The sequence below is a fragment of the Solanum tuberosum genome, unplaced genomic scaffold (assembly GCF_000226075.1).
Source record: "Solanum tuberosum cultivar DM 1-3 516 R44 unplaced genomic scaffold, SolTub_3.0 scf00661, whole genome shotgun sequence".
Taxonomy (NCBI): domain Eukaryota; kingdom Viridiplantae; phylum Streptophyta; class Magnoliopsida; order Solanales; family Solanaceae; genus Solanum; species Solanum tuberosum.
This window is the reverse complement of record NW_006239581.1, coordinates 50,509-58,005: the sequence shown is the minus strand read 5'-3', so window position 1 is coordinate 58,005 and position 7,497 is coordinate 50,509. Positions and strand designations below refer to the sequence as shown.

The 7,497-nt window shown below is 39.7% G+C and overlaps 1 protein-coding gene across 1 annotated transcript in view; it reads left to right on the top strand.

Moving 5' to 3' along the window:
* LOC107058832 (putative disease resistance protein RGA1) overlaps window positions 1–7,497 on the top strand; it is a 12,275-nt gene that overhangs the window by 3,304 nt on the left and 1,474 nt on the right. The gene's annotated exons all lie outside the window — the stretch shown is intronic.

Genomic DNA, 7,497 nt, shown 5'->3' with positions numbered 1-7,497 from the left:
TTTTGATATCTCTTTCGCAGCTTTGCACGATTATGGTAGAAAATTCATAACTTGGAGTGTGAATAGTGAAATCATGTGCTTCTTGTTCCATTGGAAAAAACTCAAATAACTACAGTATATGTAAAAATCACGGCCAATGACTATATGTATTAGTACCAATATCGCTTCAAAGTCAGGTCACAATTTTGTATTTCTCGGCTTTTCAGCTTCGCACGTCTGTAGTATAAAATTCATAACTCAAAGTAGGAATATTGAATTCATGATTTTCTTTTTCCCGTTGCAAAGACAACTCAAAGAACTACACAATGTATAAAAATCATGGAAAGACTTTGTGGATTGGTACAGATATCGCTTCAAAGTCAACTCACGATTCTGCCTCGCTCAACTCTTCAGCTTTGAGCAACTTTGGGAGAAAATCAATAACTCTTTGTAGGAGCCTCGAAATGACGCGATTCTTGTTTAATTGGAAGCATAATTCATAGACGTACAATATATGTAAAAATCACGGCCAAAAGAATTCCAGATTAGTACATATATATTTTCAAAGTTAGCTCAAATTCTGCCTCGCTCCACTCTTCAGCTTCGAGTAACTCTGGGAGAAAATCAATAACTCAGCGTAGGAGCCTCGAAATGATGCGATTCTTGTTTCATTGGAAGAATAACTCCTAGACATACAACATCCGTAAAAATCACAGCCAAAACCTTTACGTATTTTCACAAATATGTGTTTGAAGTCTGCTCAGTTTAATTTCGAAATCTGATGGTCTATTTCGTTTGTCCGGTCGTGGTAGAAACTTCATAACTTGGCGTAGAAACCTCTGAATCACGACCCGATTTTTACGTTGTGAAGTAGACTCCAAGAACTGCAATATATGTGAAAGTCATGGTCAAAAACTTTGCGGATTTTTACAAATGCGCCTTTGAAGTCAGCTAAGATGTCTTGCTTAACTCTTCTCCTTTGCTCATTTGTGACGCATTTGAACTCATGTGCTAGCTACATAATTTTAAAGAGCAAGTGTGATGATCACGCAATGCCACCACTCCTCTTTTTTTTTACTCATGTGACTGAGCTTAGAGTGATTACTCCAAGCGCCTACGTACCTCGGTGAAGAGGATCACGTCATATCGTGGTTCAGGATGATGAGTTTCTTTTTTGGACCGTACACAGTTTATACTCTTGCGGGCCAGGAGTAACATGTAGTTTATACTCGTACCTTAAGGAGCGTTGTAACATGCAGTTTCGGCTCGTACGTTGAGGAGCATTTCAACTTGCAGTTTAGGCTCGTGCATCGAGGAGCATTTCAGGGAAGAATTCCATCAATGTAATTGTCCTTCTAACCCTTTGTGATGAAGCATTAATGTACTTCGATTTGGTGTTGGATTTTATGCTTTCGCATTGTTGAAGTTGATTTGTACTTGCTTTTGTGTCGACTTTTGAAAGCCGGAGTTTAGAAGTCCCTTGATGTTTTTGCCTTTTGCGAGAGACCAAAATCCAAGTATCGTCATTCTTTTTATTGGAGAAGTCATCTACCTTGGATGTGTTTGTTGTTTTCTTCCAGGTGGAAACTTCAACTGGTTCAAAGCTCCCAAACTGCAGTATGATGACATCTTCTTCAATTTTTGGCGACGCCACAGGACGTAGAACTTCTGAAATTGAATCATAATCAAGTTTGACACTAGCATGATTTGTCTCAGCTGTCTCACCATTGTCAATGATGATATTTCCCTCTCGTACCAATGTCATGATCTTTTCCTTCAGAATGAAGCATTTTGTGGTGTGATGACCTATGATGCGGTGGAATTTGCAATACATAGGATCATCAACTTTATTGGATTCTTTGGGTCACTTTGACTCTGGGAGTGCAATGACTTTCTTGGTTAGCAGCTCATCAAGAATCACAGGAACATCAGAGTCCGGAAAGGGATACTCTTTTGCTTGTAACTCCTTCAAGGTAGATTGATTTTTCACTTCTTGCATTTGTTGATGCGCCTCGATCTCTTTCAACTTTTGTCTCGTGGAGGCCTTCATAGAAGTCGTGGTTACCGCCATGGACTCATTAGTTGTGTAGTATAGTGACTCTTTGAATTGTGTATCTTCTTTTCTTGGATCAAAGACATGCGATGTCTTTCCATGTCTTGCAATGCTCAACTCCATGTCATGAGCATGCGTAGCTAGTTCTTTAAAAGTTCGAGGCTTAATTCCTTGAAGGATATATAAAAGGCCCCAATGCATCCCTTGTATGCAAATTTCAACTGCAGAGATTTTAGAAAGTTGGTCTTTGCAATCTAAGCTCAACATTTGCCAACGATTGATGTAGTCCACTACGGGTTCATCCTTACTTTGTTTTGTGTTTGTCAATTCCATCATGCTCACTGCACGACTGGTACTGTAGAAACTATTGAGAAATTGATTTTCCAATTGCTCCCAACAATCAATTGATTCAGGCTCTAAGTCTGTATACCAATCAAAGGCATTTTCTTTTAAAGAACGAACAAACTGCTTGACAAGAAGATCACCATGTGTACCGGCACTGCTACAAGTCTCGACGAAATGGGCAATATGTTGCCTTGGATTTCCCCTTCCATCAAATTGTTGCAATTTTGGTGGTTGATATCCAATTGGCAGTAGTAGACCCTCGATTCGCTTAGAATATGGCTTTGAATATCCTAAGGAACTTTGTGGTGGGCCACCATATTGAGCTTTAATGGTGTTTGTGATCATGTCTTGTAGTTGTTGAAATGTTAGAGTAGCCACTGAAGCAGATCGATTTGCGCTTTGAAAGTCAATTGGCTTGGTGGGAGAATCAATATCAAGTTTTTCTTGTATTGTTAGAATATGATGTGACTCTCCAGAGTTATAGAGATCTAACTTGCTCATAAGTTAGGTGATTTGGAGATTCTTGTCATCAATAGACTTCTTCAAGGCTTCAATGGTTTGCTCCATCATTGCGAACTTCTCGTCCATGTCAGTTGCGTCAACCATCAAGGAGTTAACCTTTGTTGAAATTGAAAAATCCATTGAATTCTTATATTCACCAAAGTTGAAGTCAGGGTTGAAGCTTGAGTGAGAAAGTTTATCAAACAACTTGGATGCACTGTTGCCCCAGGGATTGCAGTTTTGAGTGTCATTTGAGACTTGATCTTTCTTGCCATCTCCAAAGAGGTAAAGTATTCAGATCTATCCGAACCACTAGTCCTGAACTTTTGTAGACTGACTGGACCAGCATCACTAAGCACAACAAGTGTGACAATAGTAGAATCCTTGCATGAAACGTCATTGATCTTCTTGAAGGCCATTGCAAAGTTGAACTTGTAGTCTTTTTTATTTGCAAGAGGAAGAGATGAAGAGCAGAATTGGTCCCACTAGGCATGCCAAATTTGTTCGCAACAAATTTCCTTAAGCGTTGAAAATCAACTACAAGCAAAATAAATAAAAGAAAAAATGTTATTTTTATTGATGAATCGTTGTGAGTACAATTCTGTTGTTCTCTTGATTCTCTCTCCTAAGATTCTCCAAGATTCGAGAGCCTTCAGTAGCGTATTTCTCAAAATGTTGGATGATGTAGACCTCCTTGAGATGTTGTCGATCTCCGAGAACGTCGAAAAATGCTTCGTCGTTTCAAGTCGATCTCCGGGAAGAACTCCGTTGATGACTCCTTCGAAGAGCTATGTAGTTCATGGTGTAGCTTCCTCCAATTGCAGAATGCTTGTTGAAGAGTTTTCTTGATGCCATTTGAATGTCATGTGTATCCCCTATTTATAGTTGTAAGGGGTGGACAAGGTTGCTTGTGATTGGCCAAAGGATGTCATTTTGACAATTGGCGGATTGTGATTGGTTCTTGCATTTGACTGGGACTACCACCTCATTTGGACACGTGGTGTCACCTTGTTGGTCTTAGATGCCTAGTCATTGTAACACGTGGCATGTGTTTGGGCTTCAAGGTGAAATGGACCTTGAATTTGAATTTAATAAAAATGGACTTATTTATTTGTAAAGCCCAAATTAATCATTCAACCCAAATAAACATGGATTTAATCCAAATTTTGTATGAATTAAATCCAATAAAATTTGTGTGTCTGCCGGGATTGCACGTAGATAAGTGGCCCCAGCATTTTTTAGACCAAAGGGCATCACTTTGTAACAATAAATTCCTTTTGGAGTTTGGAAGGTAGTGTATTCTTCATCTTTTGGAGACATTCTGATTTGATTACATCCAGAAAATCCATCCATAAATGACATAGCTTCATGCCCAGTTGTAGCATCAACCATGAGCTCAATAATTGGCAGAGGGAAGTCATTTTTTGGACATGCCTTGTTCAAATCTCGAAAGTCAACGCAAACACGTATTTGACCATTCTTCTTCTTAACAGATACAATATTTGAGATCCACAACGGTGCTTCACTTCTCGAATAAATCTAGCTTCGATGAGCTTGTTGACCTCCGCTTTAATTGGTGTTACCAACTCAGGACGAAACACTCGTTGTGACTGCTTTATAGGACGTGTTCCCTTTTTGATCCCCAAATGATAAATAGCTATCCTGGGACTAAGGCCCGACATTTCTCTGTACGACCAAGCAAAAACGTCTTTGAACTCAACCAATAACTTGAAGTATTTTCTCTCTTCTTATGGTGTAAGAAGTGCACTAATGAGGATTGGACGCGGATCTTCTAGAGTGCCTAGATTTAGTTCCTTGAGGTCGTCTATGGTTGATTGTACGCCATCCTCCAGTTGAGGGGGAGCCTCTTGGACATCATCATTTGTATCATCAATGTTTGGACCTTTTTCCACTGTTATGTGATAGGATGATTGTATCAAGTTTGAATCTTCTATCTGACTTTCCACTGTGACGGTTTCATCTTCCTTCTTATTAGTTTCTCCATGAAACTGGTTGGTGACAACAATTGTGCTTCTTTTCACCTTCAAAGAACCATCGGTGGTGATTGACAATACAGTCTTTCTCTTCATACGTGATGGGAAAACACTATGAATCTCTTTGTCATCAGTTACATCACAAGAATCTTGATTTTCATGCTCCATCAACCTTTTTTCGGATAATGACTTTCTTTTGGTTCCCAAGCGATGAAATACAGAAGTCTTTGAGGTGGTGACATATTCATCCACTTGTTTAGAGGATCCTCTTTCATCCTTGCGGCCCAATCTTTCAAATACAGAGACACGGGGTGTCAATCTTCCAATGCGTTCAAACACCGAAGTCCGTTGTGGTGTTTTACCCTCTTTAGATTCCTTCATCTTCTCAATAGAGGTGTAGTGGGATGAAGTTATTTCTTTCCCCTTCTTAGATGAAATTCGAAGAGGCTCTGGCAAGCTGAATCCTAACCCAAATTTAGGAGTGGCGACATAATATCCTTGTTTTCTCAACCGCATTTGAGACTTTATAAGCCCATGTATCTTTTCGCCGATGACTTCCTCTGTGAGTTCTCCTAACTTTGTTGGATTTGAGAAGTTGTAACCTGATTTTTCAAATAATGTGAAGACCTTTTGATCAAAGTTCCCTTTTATCTGACCAACTTGGGTATTTCCTTTAGAAGGCTCCAAAGTGAAAGACGGGACTTGTGCAACTGGGACAGTCATTTTCTCCTTCAAATCTTTGAATGTTGTGTGACTCAATTCTTTCCTCGTTGGGTGAACTTGTTGAGTACATTCCTCTAGCAGTGATTGTCCCTTTTATCGACGTTCACTTGGAATATAGCGAAAAATTGGTTGCTCATCATCAATATTGGTCTGCACGTCTCCTTTAGATGGTGAAAGCTTAATGGAAACCTCTTCTGTTCTCTTCTTAGACATCTTGATAGCGGCCCATTGAACTTTCCTATCTTCGAGATCAATCGAGTCGGCTTTTGCATGTTTCTCCATATTTGATCTTCCAGAATCTAAATAGAATTTTGCATCTGCAAAATATGACTCCGTCTCAGTGAAAGTATTGATGTCTGCATCAATTTTAACTACTTCACCATCTTTCATATACTTCATGCATTGATGCAACGTAGATGGCACCACTCCATTTTCATGAACCCAAGGATGTCTGAGCTACAAGTTGTATGATGTTTTGGCATCTATGACATGAATCAAAGTGTTTGATTTCACGTCGCCAATGGACAATCCTACGCGAATCTTCCATATGGATCATTGTCCTTCCTGATTGAAACCTTGGATCGTTAGGTTACTTTTGGACAATTCATCAACAGAGATCCAAAGTTTTTTCAGTACAACTTTTGGCATGATATTGACTGCCGAACCACCATGGATTAGTATGCGATTGAGATGTTGTTCTCGAATAGACCCTACAACAAACAAGGGCCTATTATGTAGCTTAGACCCTAACAACAAGTCATCATCTGTGAAGGCAATTGTAGCACAACATGGGGCAACTTTTTCATTAGTTTGATGTTCTTTATTTATTGTTGGATTATGCTCACCTTTGCTTTCCTTTGTTTCGTCTGTGCTGAAAATAACAAGTGTTGCACCAATTTGACTACCACAAAAGAATTTTTCAGGAAAGAATTCATCCAAGATAAAACATTTACTCATCGGGTGGCTAAGGACACGATGGAACTTGCAGTATCTAGGATCACCAACTTTATTGATTTCATCGGGCCTTTTTGATTCAGGAAGATCAATAACTTTCTTAGCTAGCAATTCATCAAGAATCATAGGTACATCTGAATCTGGAAATGGGTAGACCTTTGCCTCTAACTCTTTCAAGGTTAGGCGTCGCCTCTCCTCCTTTGGATATTGACTTGGATCTTCCTCTTCTTTTAGTTTACTCTTGGTAGTGACCTTTACAGAAGTTGATTTCACCGCCATAGATTCCTTAGTCTGGATCTTTGAGGTCTTACCTTTCTTGAACTCCTTCTTTTCCTTTGTCAGATCAGCAAAATGAGATGCCTTCCCATGACTTGCGATGCTCAACTCCATGTCATGCGCTCGTGTAGCAAGTTCCTCAAAAGTTCGCGATTTGATTCCTTGTAGTATGTATAGAAGTCCCCAATGCATACCCTGAATGCACATTTCCACAACAGATATTTCAGAAAGACGATCTTTGCAGTCCAGATTCAACGATCTCCAACGATTGATGTAATCTACCACAGGCTCATCCTTTCTTTGCTTAGTACCAGTCAACTCTATCATGCTTACAGTTCGGCGAGTACTATAGAAACAATTGAGGAATTCCTTCTCGAGCTGCTCCCAACTATCGATGGATTCGTGTTCCAGGTCGATATACCAGTCGAATGCATTCCTTTTCAGCGAACGAACAAACTGTTTTACCAAAAGGTCACCATGCGTTCCAGCATTGCTACAAGTTTCAACAAAGTGAGCGATATGTTGCCTTGGGTTCCCCTTGCCATCAAATTGTTGTAGCTTTGGTGGTTGATAGTTTGTTGGCATTGATAGACAAGCAAACCATCTGGTATATGGCTTGGAGTAATACAAGGAACTTTGCGGTTTTCCGCCATATTGAGCCCTGATAGTGTT